The sequence below is a fragment of the Chiloscyllium punctatum genome, chromosome 28 (assembly GCF_047496795.1).
Source record: "Chiloscyllium punctatum isolate Juve2018m chromosome 28, sChiPun1.3, whole genome shotgun sequence".
In the NCBI taxonomy this organism is placed as follows: Eukaryota; Metazoa; Chordata; class Chondrichthyes; order Orectolobiformes; family Hemiscylliidae; genus Chiloscyllium; species Chiloscyllium punctatum.
The window spans coordinates 54,221,683-54,237,684 of NC_092766.1; the positions used below are offsets into that span (position 1 = coordinate 54,221,683).

Below are 16,002 nucleotides of genomic sequence, written 5' to 3' on the forward strand. Positions count from 1 at the left end.
TTTTGGATCCCAGGGGATACATGCTCCAGGATTAGTCCTTATGGGCATTCCCGCAGTAACACGAGACAGCATCCCATGATGAGAGTTAAATCCGGGTGGCAGTAGAAGGAACCACTGAACATGAGCAGGTTTAGTTCAAACACAGGAGGTTTGTTCAGTCAGTAACAGTGTGTTAAACATGGAGGTGAAGTGAGCATTGAGGGGAAATGTTACCACAAGCTGCAGATGGATAACTTTCACTGAAATAGGAGGAAGTCATTCAGCCCTTCAACCCTGCTCTGCCATTCAATAGATCATGGCTGATTTGTGGCCTAAGTTGGAATTTTCAAAACCATTCAAACACATCAATTAACTACTCTGCACCAGACAAGATCAATATTCAAAAACTAAACATCTGCAAATGCTGGGAAATCAGGAACAATACCAGAAACTGCTGGAAAAAATCAGATCTGGTAGCATCTGTGGAGAGTGAACCTTTGGGTCCAGCGACCGGTCAAGTGATCACCTGCAGCTGACCATTCTGCAACACTCTCTGGAATAGGTTCTGGTGCGAGTGGAATGAGACAGTCAATAACAATTTAGAAAATAGGAGGATGTGCTCAATCAGAATAAAACACATTTTGGTCTTTCACTTTTAATTCAACTGCAAAAATTATTCATTATCATTTCAGAAATAAGATAGGCCAGAAATCAACTCTTCATGTCATTGGGTCTGAGAAACTGTTAATTCTGACCTGGTCCAGCCTACAAGTGAATCCAGACATTGAATAACGTGGTTGACTCTGAACCATCTCTTGGGCAGTTAGAATGGATGATAAATGCTGCCCCAGCACGTGATGCCATGATCCCACGAACAAACAAAACAAATCTGATCGCTGTGGTTACTTGTGAACTCGCCGGTGTTATTGGAAGAGGATGAATGGGAAGGTTTATGGGGTAAAGGCAGAAGACTGGCATTCAGTGAGGTGATCCTTTGGAGAGCTGATGAGCCAATCAGCCTCCTTTTGCACAGTAACAATTCTGTGAATATTTCATTCTGAGCCTTATGAGGAAATATCTGGGCAGGGTTTGTAAAGAGGTCAGATTGAATGAGGGTCTCAGTGAGCACAAGTGAGACACAAGTACAGAGAGGTTTTGGGATAGATTAAATTAAATTTTATACATTTGCATAGTCATCAACATGACAGCAGTTAAAACTGGGAGTCTAATTAGAGCAGCAAATAAATCTTAAACAGTTACGCAGCTAAAGGGGATGCTGGGTAAAGATACTGTAGTTCGCGTTTATTTTATTCCAGGCACACCAGCCTAGGAGCACATCCTTCCTGTATGTATCCTCTCGAGCTCTTGAAGATTTTTGTTCCTTTGAAGTGTTTCATGTTTAGATACTCCAGAGAAGACAGCTTCAAGCTCCTTAATCTCTCCTGCCAGGGCAATGCTGCTGTTAGATTTAAATTCACTGCTGCATGTTACTGGCTGCTTCATGGACTGGAACTGGCAATTGAGAATGAAAGGTTACTGTATAAAATATCTTCAATGGTATTACCAGACGGGAGTGGTTTTAGGAAAATTACCTTGGCTTACCGGCATTGAGTGTCAGAGCACTTCCTGTTGTGGACATCCTGTTTAGATTCAATCTATTGATAACTATTAGAACTGACTTGTACTGGCTCCGTCAAAGTGGTCAGAGCATTATGGCTGTCATCGAAGGTGGTAACAAACTTCTCATGGGTTAAAAATCATAAAAGATAAAGTAGTCTGAATTGCAGAACTGCACACAGTAATCTAGCTAGGATCCCGCTGGGCTTCTGTATATCGCACTGACGACAGCTGTTTCCAGCCGTCTTCCGCTTTTTTGTTGCAAGTACCTTCGCGGATGACATCAAAAGACGTTGGCTGTTACTGTGTGATACTATACCAATGGAAACAGCTCGATCAATAGAGGCAGCTCAGTCCGCTGGGATGGGTTAATTTCTGCAGTGTCTCCTGCGGATCAGATGCAGTACATTTTATCATTCAGATCATACAGAGTGAGAGCGCTCGAAAAGGCCAATTGGTCACTCGTACCTGTGTCAGCTCGGGAGTTACAAAATATGGGTTAAAGCAGAAACACTGGGGATTGGATCATGTTTCAAGTATTTACGTGAGGCAGGAAGCAGTGATTAGGATCTGACTACAGGAGCAGCAAATAGGTTGTATAGCGCATAGGAGAACTTTGAAGTATTGAATTCTGATTGATGGGCCGATCATGCTTTCACTAGGCCACGCTGTTGCAGAAGATAATATGTCAGTGTCTCTCGCAATTGTGATGTCGCAGGCAAATATCACCGTTACTTTGCAGGAAATTCCTTTTTCCAATGTGACGACAGTCTGTATGTAAAATAGCTTCTAAATTTAATCCTTTCTCATAAATAATTCCACTCCATCTCAGTGTGTTCAATTGTCTTCTTTCTAATTTACCTGTTATTGTGCCTGCATTGAAGTTGCTTTGCTCCTTCTGCGAATCTTTTACAGTCTGGGTGATGTGATGCATTTGTATTGACCCACCTTCTGACAGAATTTTCCACTTCACTTCAGCCCGTCCTAACTTCGCTATCTGATACCATTCCCGTTGTCTGGGTGTTAAGCGCTCGTCTCAGACACAGACTACCCTCACCCAAAATAAACGCAAAACTCAGACACACTGTGATCACTGCAATATACCGGCCATTCGAACTGACAACCGGAAGCGGCAGAGACAGGCCACGATAAATGCCGGAAGAAACAGCACAGAAGCGCGTCACAGGAGGTTCCCAAACACTGAGGATGTCAACTCGACGAAACGTTTGCAAGACAAATTCCCAGCTCCACAACAGAACCACAACAGGGGCTCTATTCTCTTCTCATGAGGAAGAAGGTACTTATCTCAATCTGTGGAATTCCCTATTCAAAATGCGGTGGATGCCAGGACAATGAGCCAATTTAATGAAGAGATACAGATGTTTAATTTGCAATGAGATGAAGGGTGAGAGAGCAGGCTGGAAAATCCAGCTGAGACCGATGTGAGCTCAATCATCACCGTATTAAATGGTGGGGCTGGTTCTCCAGTGCCCAGTGCTTATCTTCTAACGGTAATAACTGGAAAGCTGAATCCAAAAATCACCAACTTCACCAAAGGAGATTTTCGGAAAATGACAGATAGTCAAGTGCATTAGCATACCAAGCTTAGATAGTGAGGAAGTGTGTAGGAGATAATGATTTTGCAATTTTAAACTCAGGGGAGAGAGTGATTTATGGTTTTAGACTGTGTGGTACATTCACACCGTCCAGAATACTCTGTTGTGATTACCTATCCTGTACTTTATTACACAGCCAAGGTCTCTGACAATGAAAACCAAAACACCCAGGAAACATCGCCTCCCCTCTTAATCTGATAAAAGAATTCTGAGAAGTCTGGTTGAACTTAGAACACAGATGGAAAGCTGGAAGATTAGATCCACTCCCAAGATCCAGTGCTTAAACAAAAGGAGACTACAATAGAATGAGGCAGGAGTTGGCTAATGTGGACTGGAAACAAAGACTTTATGGTGGGAAAGTTGGCGGACAGTGCAGGAATATCAAAGCCATTTTTCGAAGTGCTCAGCAAAAGTATATAGCAGGGAAAAGGAAGGACTGTAGGAAGAGGAGTCATCTGGCAAGGGTGGCTCAGGAAATAAGGTAGTCTATCAAAATGAAATAAAATACATAAATATTGGCAAAGACCAAGGAGATTAGAAAAACTTTAAAGATCAACAGAAAGCGAGATGGAATTGGCGGAGAAAAGTGATTAATACCTGTCCCTTGGGCTGGAATAGCAGTTTACCCTGCTGAGGGGAACATATTGTGTGGGGAATATATGGCCTCTGTAATTGCTGAAGTACTTAACTGTTACCATTGAGATAATCTTAGAACATAGAACATAGAACAATACAGCACAGAACAGGCCCTTCGGCCCACGATGTTGTGCCGAACTTCTATCCTAGATTAAGCACCCATCCATGGACATATCCAAATGCCGCTTAAAGGTCGCAAATGAATCTGACTCTACCACTCCCACGGGCAGTGCATTCCATGCCCCCACCACTCTCTGGGTAAAGAACCCACCCCTGACATCTCCCCTATACCTTCCACCCTTCACCTTAAATTTATGTCCCCTTGTAACACTCTGTTGTACCCGGGGAAAAAGTTTCTGACTGTCTACTCTATCTATTCCCCTGATCATCTTTCAACCTCTATCAAGTCACCCCTCATCCTTCGCCGTTCCAACGAGAAAAGGCCGAGAACTCTCAACCTATCCTCGTACGACCTACTCTCCATTCCAGGCAACATCCTGGTAAATCTTCTCTGCACCGTCTCCAAAGCTTCCACATCTTTCCTAAAGTGAGGCGACCATAACTGCACACAGTACTCCAAATGTGGCCTAACCAAAGTCCTGTACAGCTGCAACATCACCTCACGACTCTTGAATTCAATCCCTCTGCTAATGAACGATAATACTCCATGGGCCTTCTTACAAACTCTATCCACCTGAGTGGCAACCTTCAAACATCTATGTACATAGACCCCAAGATCCCTCTGTTCCTCCACCTGACCAAGAACCCTACCATTAACCCTGTATTCCGCATTCTTATTTGTTCATCCAAAATGGACAACCTCACACTTGGCAGGGTTGAACTCCATCTGCCACTCCTCAGCCCAGCTCTGCATCATATCTAAGTCCCTCTGCAGCCGACAACAGCCCTCCTCACTGTCCACAACTCCACCTATCTTTGTATCATCTGCAAATTTACTGACCCACCCTTCGACTCCCTCATCTAAGTCATTAATAAAAATTACAAACAGCAGAGGACCCAGAACTGATCCCTGCGGAACTCCACTTGTAACTGGACTCCATGCTGAATATTTACCATCTACCACCACTCTCTGACTTCGACCGGTTAGCCAGTTTTCTATCCAATTGGCCAAATTTCCCTCTATCCCATGCCTCCTGACTTTCCGCATAAGCCTACCATGGGGAACCTTATCAAATGCCTTACTAAAATCCATGTACACTACATCCACTGCTCTACCCTCATCCACATGCTTGGTCACCTCCTCGAAGAATTCAATAAGACTTGTAAGGCAAGACCTACCCTTCACAAATCCGTGCTGGCTGTCCCGAATCAAGCAGTGTCTTTCCAGATACTCGTAAATCCTATCCCTCAGTACCCTTTCCATTACTTTGCCTACCACAGAAGTAAGACTAACTGGCCTGTAATTCCCGGGGTTATCCCTATTCCCTTTTTTGAACAGGGGCACAACATTCGCTACTCTCCAGTCCCCTGGTACCACCTCAGTTGCCAGTGAAGACGAGAAGATCATTGCCAACGGTACTGCAATTTCCTCTCTTGCTTCCCACATAATCCTCGGATATATCCCGTCAGGCCCGGGGGACTTGTCTATCCTCAAGTTGTTCAAAATGTCCAACACATCTTCCTTCCTAACAGGTATCTCTTCTAGCTTATCAGTCCGTTTCACACTCTCCTCTTCAACAATACGGTCCCTCTCGTTCGTAAATACTGAAGAGAAGTACTTGTTCAAGACCTCTCCTATCTCTTCCGACTCAATACACAGTCTCCCACCACTGTCCTTGATCGGACCTACCCTCGTTCTCGTCATTCTCAGGTTTCTCACGTACGCATAGAATGCCTTGGGGTTATCCTTGATCCTATCCGCCAGGATAATCTTGATCAAGTTAAAAATCACAGCAGACTCCAAAGGCTTGTACCTCAAAATAATCCTGTTGGATTGCAACTTGGTGATGTGTGGTTTTTAACTTTGTCCACCCCACCACCGGCTCCTCGACATCAGAATCCTGAGAGATACCCCACTGAAACTGAAGCGCCTGTCAGATACTTGAGGGAGTCACAGGGGTGTGGGGGAAGGGTATGTGGTTTAACCACAAAGTGCTGAACTGAACTAGACTTTCTAACTGCCGTTGCCATGGAGATAATACTGAGAGACAGTCTCTATTCAAAGTCCCAAACCACAACGGTATACGAATGGGAGCTGTACATCCGACAGGCAGGGAGTTACCTGATGCTGTCTGGAGGTATTTTGTATGTACACTATCCAGGTATCTGCCATGTCTCATAAATGAAGATTCAAAGAAGACCTCTCACAGTTCTGTGCCGAGTTATTCCTATCCAGCAGGGTTCAGGAATATGAGTACACAGCAGTCAGCCTTCACAGTGGAGGATACGAAGAACAGGACAGGAATTGATAAGGAGACTGAGGAAGGTGAGGACCTAGATAATAACAATTATCGTGAAAGAGTTAGAGCTGGGCAAGTTAATGGAGCGAAAGGTACACAAGTCTCATTGCCCTGATGGAATACATCCCAGGATACCAGAGTTAGTGGGAGAAATAGGAAATGCACTTAGAATTGTAGAATCTTACAGAAGAGATAGGCCCTTTGGCCCAAACTGGCCCATGCCGACCAGAATGTCTATCCACACTAACCCCATTTCCCTGCACTTGCCCATTTGCTTCTGACCCTTTCCTATCCATGTATTTGTCCAAATGCCTTTTCCCTGTTGTGAGTGTTCCTGCCTGACCCACTTCCACTGGCAGGTCATTCCATATACATACCACCCTCTGTCTAAAACAGTTGCCCCTCAGCTTCCCTTTTATTCTTTCTCCTCTAACCTTAAACTGATCTAATCAAGCCGTCCAATCCTTGAGTTCCTGGGAAAAGGATGAGTGCATTCACCTTATCCATGACCCTCATGGTCTTATACACTTCTAGAAAATAACCCACTCAGTTTCCTCTGCACTAAACGTAAAATCCTCACTTGTACAACCTCTCCCTATAACACAGACCCCTAAGCGCTGGCAACATCCTTTTAAATTGTTCTGCACTTTTTACTGTTTCATACAGGAAAATACATTACATTCATCATATTCTCACTATTTCCCCACGGTGCTGGAACCGACATGACAATGCAAATCGATTACAATCCATGATCGAGAATGAACTCCTTGACAACAATCCCGTTTTCATAGTGTTTCCCATGGTGCAGGTATACGAGTGTCTTTCTGGTTGTATGGTTAATTCTCACAGATACATTTGGAGCTGAAAGGAGTCTGAGAAGATAGACTCAGCTTACCATTGATTTTTGTCTGGATTGATGGGCTCTCATTATCTGCTGCGAAATTGATATTGTAGACGGGCACATCCCAGCAGCTGTGCGAGTCGGAGAGGGATCATGGAACCATTTTCATGTGACTTGGCATATGTTGTTATGCAGGAGAGCACAGTTGGAAACGCAAGAAAATGGTGCGCGCGGCCGGCTGGTAGTGTGGCCGAGCGGTCTAAGGCGCTGGATCCAGGTTCCAGTCTCCAAAGGGGAGTGGGTTCGAATCCCACCACTGCCATTTCTGCAGATCAACTCCAACGCTGCAGCTTTTTTGTTAAAATGCTGTTTCTGTCCCCACTGTATTGATGTTGAAAACAAAAGTAAAATGGCTTTGCTTCCCGGGGAATTAACTGTGATGTGGGATAGTGCCGAATATTTCAAAGTGTCTCTGTCTGTCATGATCGTGTTCGCCTCCCGCGCAGAAAATCGCAAGCAGCTGTGCTGTTCCAGGCAAGTTGATCTTGTACTGGAACCGAATGGAGACCGGTATTTCATCGCTATTGTGAAACAAAGTCCTCGGGTGACTCGACTCGTCGTTATTTGGTTTTTCGGCCAATGGGAAAATCGTTCCAACGAATTTCGATGTGATATGTTGTTGAATTTCTCCCATTTCCTTCGTTTCCGTCCTGGAGACATCGGAAGGGAAAGGTAATCTAATCGAGACTGTGATTGGTGAAATTCACTTTTTATGGCCCATTCGTATTAGGTTCTTTCTTTCTCTCTTTTCAGTATTGTCTGGGAAGTGGTGGTTCCCTAAGGCTGCAGCATGTGTGAAAGAGTAGTTTGGAATTGTCCTGTTGTTAGTTGTGAGATTACTTTATAAATCATGCCCTCGGACTGTCTCACATTTAGCATTCATGCATCTCTGTGTCTGAAAATGCATTAGGTATGCCAGCTTTGTTTGTGTTCCGTGTTAAATGCTTTCTGTTTTGCGATTCGCTCAATACTTTACGAGTTAACAGCGTTTCTGAGGAAACTTCCAGCTGCAAAAGTCCTTAACTGAGGATCTGGGAAAATTTCACAGAGTATGGTCAGTCGGAGCAAAAGTAAGGAAGTCGTTCCTTTCTGCAGTGTTTCGCAATACTACCTTTCCCGTGAGCATCGAACACAGTAAAGGATTGTGCCACAGACTGCGACGGCAAGCTCCGCTAAAAAGTAATCCTTCAAAGCAGGTGTAAGCAACACAACGTTTTTGGGGGACACCGCGTGGAAACAGATCCTTCGGTGTATCTCGTCCATGCTCAGCACATAGCCAAATATAAACAAGTCCGGTTCCTCAGTATTTGGCCCCAAACCCTCTCAACCCATCCTATCCAGAAACTCATGCAATTTTCTGAGCCTCCTCCGCTTCCTCTGGTAGCTCATTCCATACACGCACAACCTTCTGTGTGGGAAATGTGCCTCAGGTCCTTTGTCAATTTCAGCCCACTCACCCTAAACCTATGCTCTCGAGTTTTCAACTCACCCCAACTTGGGTAAAACACGTAAATACTCAGTTTCCAACCCTTCCATTCGATCATGTCGCAGTCGTTACGCTGCAAGGAAAGTCGTCCCAGCCTAGTCCACTTCGCCCTACGGTCCAAACATTGACCACATCCTTGTCTATATTTTATCATCAATTTCACGTGTCTTTTTTTTATGTTTTGAAGATGTCAATTACGCTGGACAACAACGAGCTATTGGAAACAGAAAGGTGAAACGAAGAATGGCTTCAACTTTCAGTGCTGGATGCCCCTGAGCTGCCGGGCGGGTGGCTGCGGCTGGTTTCTGTAGTGTAGTGGTCATCACGTTCGCCTCACACGCGAAAGGTCCCCAGTTCGAAACTGGGCAGAAACTGCTTTGTTCTTCAACGGCAGCCTTTTACATGGACAAGAACGGTGCTTTCTTGCTTGCTTTCCCATCTGCAAACCTGCCTTCGAAGTTGCTTGAACAAATCTGCTCGCGTAGTGAAATGTAATGCAATTCCATTTAATGACTGTGCAAAGAATTGTAAAGTTTTTATCCAAACTGGTTCTGATCATATGCAATTCTGTTTGAGAGTGTAGTTACCCCCTTCTGATTCTTCTACGAAAAGCAGTACCGCATTTTCATTCCTTGCGCAGGCGGCTCGGTTCAAAGACAGGGAAGAAGCTGATGCGCTGGTGTCACAGTGAACTTGTCTGTCTGTTAAATGTACCCCAAAGGCGTCTCTGAAAGGCCTCGTTTGGAAGCTGTCTGTCGTTATTCAACGTACGAGAATTGGCACCAGAGGTCCTGAATCATGTTTTGGAGCAGTTCGCACTTGAGTGGCTCTTTCAATCAGCAACAGCAATGAAAGAAATTACACTCTCAGAGGAACCTCTGGACCTGTGCTTTCATGGTGTCGCTAGTATTAAGGTGCGCCCCGAGACCTAAGCCACGTTGGAACTGAAACGGAGGAATCGACAGAGAGGTTACAGAATGACATCGCATCCATTTGGTTTTCTTGAAATCACTGAGGAGCAGGAAAATGTAAACGGCGAAGTCGAGTGGGGAAGTCAGGCAGTTGCAGCTCTGGAGAAACTCCTTCTTTGTGACTCACTCAGCAACCAGACACATGAAGGTGACTTCGAGGCGTGAGAGCTCTTCACATCGAGAACAAAAAGCAATCAAGGGCAGTTAGCACCTCTTCCGGAGTGGGGGTGGGGTGAGGTAATTACCTTTTGACTTTGTTACTATGTTGAGAAACTGCCTTTTAGATTGAGGTGAACAGAAATTGCATTTCTAATAAGCACCATGGAATTGAGCAAAATTTATTGAGTCGCTTCTCGTCGATTCCCACACAGGTTTCCAACTCAGTTGCTATCCATGTGGCTGATGTCCAGGAGTGAACATCTCTGCAGCAAATTGCACGGTTAGGGTAAAAGGCAAGGAAAGTGGCATCTCGAACTGGCTCCGAGGTCAGAGCATGCTCACAATGTGATCTGTCGTTCTCGAATAGGAATGCGACCTCCGGTTTTAGGGTGGAGTACATTGTTTGGGACTCTTTTTCTGCAAAACAGACACAGTGACTGAAATTACGCTGCACGGTATGATGTGGAACACGGCTTTGTGCATTTTCCCTGTAGTCCGGTGTGCTTCATGTTCCGTGTAAACGTGAAACTTGCCCTGTTTCAAGCAATGGGAATTGAAATTGTAAACGCTGATTTGGTAACAGCGACACGACCAGAGTTGCACAAGATTCCTTCATAACATTCCCAACCAGGCTGGGCAGGGCTGAAAACTCATCAGACGTTTATTGTGATAATTGGATTGAATTTAAATAGTTGGATACTGTGTGTAATCTACTGAAAATTCAGTCGTAATTTACAATAATGATGGGAGTTAACAAATGTCTTAATTAGACATAATTTTTACGATCACTTGTGGAACGACAAATTGACAGAATTGTGTGATTATTGTGCATTATAAATAAAAATGAATACAGTTATTCTATATGGTCATAAGTTTCTCATTTTCTGAAATGCAAATTAAAATGTTTTTGATCTACACGAAAATTGGAACAAAATGATCAGTTGGTCAATCAATGTGCCTATTCAGCTGAAGACAACTTTCATTCCTTCTGAAAATGTACGATTTCTAAGATGTCACCATTTCCTGTGATTGTTTAATGAAATAAAGGAGATGTGTGCTTCAAAATATTCATGGGGATTTAAATGATTTTGCACATGAAAAATATTCAACTGCTATTGTGATTAAAAACACAATAAATGTTAACATTGAAGTGATTTCCAATCAAACCAATTCAAAAGCGTTTCCAAGTTTAAAATGAAAAGCAATATTCAGAATGATTGAGAGATTGTACATTGCAATGCCCTTGCATTGGTTATTATATGAAAACATAGTTCCACATGTACACCCCTTACCGAATTGAACAATTATTAGGTGTTGGCAACAAATCGATTTGAAAACTTTTATTAATGAGTTTAAGAATAATGAGGTATCTCCTCTTACTATTCAACTGAATAATGTTCAAAAACGAAGAGAAATATTGCAGTGTAAAGTAACTGGTGTTCTCTGAATTTCAATGTCTGAGAAGACTGTGATCTTTCAAATGAGCAAAAGTCAGATATTTACAAATGATGCTGCAATGGCAATTCTTGATCTTTTGTGGGTGTATTGGTCTTATGAAACAGGTTCTAATATTGTAGTACTCACACTGAGAAATATGGAAGATATTAAAGGCACATTGTGCTTTTTATAAAGCCGAAGTTGAAGAATTGCGTAATTATTGTAACTGATAATTGTTTCTAAAATCCTGATAGATAAATTGACTTAATATTTTGAATGCACTTTGCGCTGATGGCGATTGTATATTCATTAAGTTTAATAAACTGAAAATTAAAATATAAAACGTGGCTTTAATAATTAAAAAAAAACTTAGCAGCAATTGAACACAGTTCAACATTTTTTTTGGTCGGTTCATGTCTATTTTATTAATGTAGCTTTAATCATGACAAATGTTTAGACAAATATAAGAACTAGGAAGAAAATAATTAGGCCGGGAAAGTGAGTATTGTTATGAACACAACATCGAGTTAATGACATTTGATACAGGGAGTCATTTTGCAGCAAATGACTAATAATTGTGTGATTATTGTTCATTGGCAACTAATGTTGGAAGAAAATAAAGCTATCTCAAAATGAAATTAAAATAAACATCATTTTGGATGTCACATGATTTGAAAAACGGAAATTGTCACTTAATGTGACATTTGAGCTGAAGAATCGCTCTTCCCCCACCCCCCAACCCCCGTAGTCTTATCAATAATTTAAAATTTAGTATTAGTTGAACTAGATGACAAATGGATTGTTTTCTTGCACACAAAAAAGTAAAAAAAAATTAACATGGAAATGATATCGCTCTGCAAGTAATCATTTCACAGATAACAAGTGTTTGTATTGAATTTAAATGTCACCATAGCTGTAGGAGTGATTTCCCCTGACAGGGAATGAAGACTGAGGAGATCGGCAGAACTCAGGCAAGTGGAAGATGGCTACTCATGCTGCAATCAGTTAATACAGGGATCATCCCCCGAGGCCAATCTCGGACGGGAGATCCATGACACACTGTAACGTGTACAGTAAAAATCAGTATTTTTACACACTTCCTGTATTACAATGTCCACATGCAATGTGGTTACAGTTCTTCCCTCCTTATATAGACACCCGATCCTGTAGAACACCTAATCTCAGATGGATATCGCTGTGGATAGCTCCAGCTTCCTATTGTTTCATGTTGTTATACAAGTGCTATAATCTCCAGGCCTTGGGATCTCACTGTGCATTGTATTTCCTCAGATTACAAAATTAATTGCTGCAGTCCTTTGGGCCTCTCACTCTGCCTTATTTACGATTCTCATGATTATGTAATTAGAAACTTTTTAAATGTTCTGAGCAACTTTAAAATAGTAACTATTTCTGACAATCAACCCCTGTCTGTTTCCCTGAGAGCAGCTGTGGAAGTTAGCTGGGCTCTATCCGACAGTTGGTGTTTATTCATCCACTGAGACAATTATTCTTTCATTAAGAAAGTCAATGTTGGTCTTTTTTCTGTATGCTGGCATTCTCTTATCACTATCTGGAATATCACTGTCTAGAATGGCATACTTATGGACTTGGAGTACGATTGTACACAATGTTCTCTTTTTTACTTCAGACTGAAACAGACTGTTAGTCTTATTTATCTCCCCTCCACTATTTGTGTTTTAATTCCAAGGCGGCTTCTCGGGGCATCCCTACAGCAGTAAATCAACAAGGATTTCAGCACTAAAATAAAAATCAGCATTAGCTACCATTAGGAAACAGTACCACGCAATATGCTTACGTCACTGAATCTTAATTCCACACTTCAAGCCAACTATATTGGATTTGATCAATGATTATATATTAGATATAAGTAACAATTCGTGTTAAAACTGGTCACTGTAAACTTAAAATGATTAGAAATGTCATATTATTATTCGTAACATGTCGAATTGAACATTAATTATTGGAGTCTAAAACAATCAGACGTATCTTCATTTGCAAGGCCGAATATTAGTTCAATGATTTCAGTGAACATTCAAATGAAAAGATATCAGATATTTCCTGTCAGTGTTGGATGAGGAATCATTGCTTGGTTTGTGGTTGTGTTGACTTGGAATAAAAGCTCAATTTTTCTTTGTAAAATTGGCAAGACGAAATAATGATTTAAATTGAAATATGAATCTCACGATATTTGTTACAAAACCTAAACTGAATTACTGTATGATTGTTGTACTAACAATGAATTGGTAATCTACTTTAGAACACTGACACATTGAGTGATTCAATATTTCCAAATGGGTTTGCTGTGATTTTGATTACTTAATAATTCGTTATCTGTGAACTGAGCATTAGAATGCTAGCATGATGTTGTGGAAAATACATTCGATATGCAGTCATTATTGATCGTTCAACATTCTCAGATACTCCTGCAATCTGTACTTGCTTTTTCAGTTTTTCTTCTGTAAAAATACAATATATAATCCATGCAACCTTTCATGTAATCAAGATTCAGACATTTGTGTCAGCATTACAAAGAAAATAATTCAACAAGGAACATGGGTATCATAGCAAAAAACAGTCGACACCATTTACAGAGGAAAGTTTTAAACATTGTCTCTGAGTGAATACATGAAAAAGTTTAATGGGGATCTGTTACAATGTACTGAGCCGCAATTACATTTTTATCATGATGACTGGGGCGAACCTATCAGACACCTCGCCTATATTTAAAAAAAACATTTTACTATCAGCATCCTTAGTCGTAAATAATGAAGTCTGATTAATTGGGTGGGAAAGATGTGTGTAAATTATAAGAAGGTATCTCTTGCATATATTTGGGATAGTGTGAAAGTGTGATGTTTGCTGTGGTTATTCATCTTGAGAACAATACAATGCTGACAAAAAGTTTTGCACTGAACAGTAATTAGGTGGCCTTGAATCCCATCGTGTGGCTTTATGTGCAGTGATTAATTTATTTCAAGAGCCTTGAGATATTTTCCATGATTTGTATATGATTAATAATTTTGTGACAAACATCCACATGTGGTCATGAGCTGGATTTAAAGAATCTACTGTGTTGGTGTGAAAACCCTTCATTATTTACATTTCCAAGAGAGGTGTATAATGCTCAGGCACTGGCTGGAATTCAAGGTGTAAGAAAATCTGATTTTTCCTGGAGCTGATTGATTCTAGCTGCTGTTTCATTGAGTTTGATTGATTTTGTATTTGTCCCGATTTCTCTGCCTGTAGGTGAATTTAGAACATCCAAGTTCTGTCCAAGGGTCACTTCACATCACTGGAGAGTTAAAATATAATTCATATATTGTGATAACAATGACTTTTCAATTAAAGTTTGTGTTTTAACAAACAAAACGATTTGAAGTTTTCCGGGAATTTGCACTGATATTGATTAGATATTTATGAAGATAGATAAACTGGGAATTATAATCTAGTTGCAGGATTGTTGAATTGTTCAACCACAGACTTAAGAGTTTTATTTTTTGAATAATTTGGAGGCGCTAGTGTTGGAGTGGGCTGTGCAAAATTAAAAATCAAACACTAGCAGGTTACTAACCAACATGTTTCTTTGAAGAACTAGCTTTCAAAGCGCTGCTCGTTCATCAGGTGGTTAAAGGAGCAGCGATCCGAAAGCCAGTGCTTCCAAATGAACATGTTGGACTGTACCCTGGTGTTGTGTGATTTTTAACATTTTTTTTGGAAGGAATGTTTTCTTTATTCAAATCGACATGCTATTCAAGAATTCTAACTCGCCTTTCGTGAGTTTCTTTTAGAGACCACTCATGTATAATTCATACAATTTTCACTGTAATCAGTATTTCAAATTTCCATCAGATCTAAGATGAAAATGAGGATCAATTAATGAGTACTTCCATGAATGGAAACCACAATAAATTCACTTTACAGAGGCAAGATTTAAATTTGATCTGAAAAAGCAAATAAACATTTTGAATGGAAAATATCTGAAAATGCTTACATTTAAATTTGAACGAAGTCAAATTACTTCTTTTTGAAATATATGGCCTGAAAACATGTTTGAAAACATGAACAAATCAAGACTATCAATATGTCTTGCTGTCAGTGACCTTGGCCAATTGTCATAAAGAATAAATACCACTTTCAGCAACAAGTATCATGTGTAATTACTGAACTGAAAAGTAAGAGGATAGCTCTTGTATTTATTGGCAAGAATGATAACCAGATATTTACTGTGGTTATTGCACTCAGCAACAATAACATCAAGATCAATGGCTGTTAGAATCATTGGCCACTCGTAATGAAGAATAGACACTGCTTTGAGCAACAAGTATCATGGATAATTACTGAACAGAAATTTCAGAGAACACCCATTGTATTTATTGGCGGGAATGATGACCAGATGCTTACTGAGATGATTAATCTCAGGAACAATAAGACAATTGCTCAGATTATTTCTTGAACAATAATTAGATGGTCATGAAGACCATTGTGTGGCTTTATGTATCGTGCTTTGTGTGAGCATTGATTTCAATAACATTGTGATAGTATATAAGTGTGCAGCTGAGGTGAGTTGGCCATGCTAAATTGCCCATGATGCATGGATGTTTAGGTTAGGTGTATTATATTTTGTTAGAGTGGTGCGGGAAAAGCACAGCAGTTCAGGAAGCTTCCGAGAAGCAGTAAAATTGACGTTTTGGACAAATGCCCTTCATTAGGAATACAGCCGGTATTCCTGATGAAGGGATTTTGCCCGAAACGTTGATTT

General features: G+C 41.0%; 2 non-coding genes across 2 annotated transcripts; both read left to right on the top strand.

Annotated features, from left to right (window-relative positions):
- Nucleotides 1–7,349: 7,349 nt before the first annotated feature.
- trnal-cag (transfer RNA leucine (anticodon CAG)) lies at nucleotides 7,350–7,431 on the top strand. The gene has a single exon. It is a non-coding gene; the product is annotated as a tRNA-Leu (tRNA).
- A 1,525-nt stretch (nucleotides 7,432–8,956) lies between these two features.
- Nucleotides 8,957–9,029, top strand: trnav-cac (transfer RNA valine (anticodon CAC)). The gene has a single exon. It is a non-coding gene; the product is annotated as a tRNA-Val (tRNA).
- The last annotated feature ends 6,973 nt before the right edge of the window (nucleotides 9,030–16,002 follow it).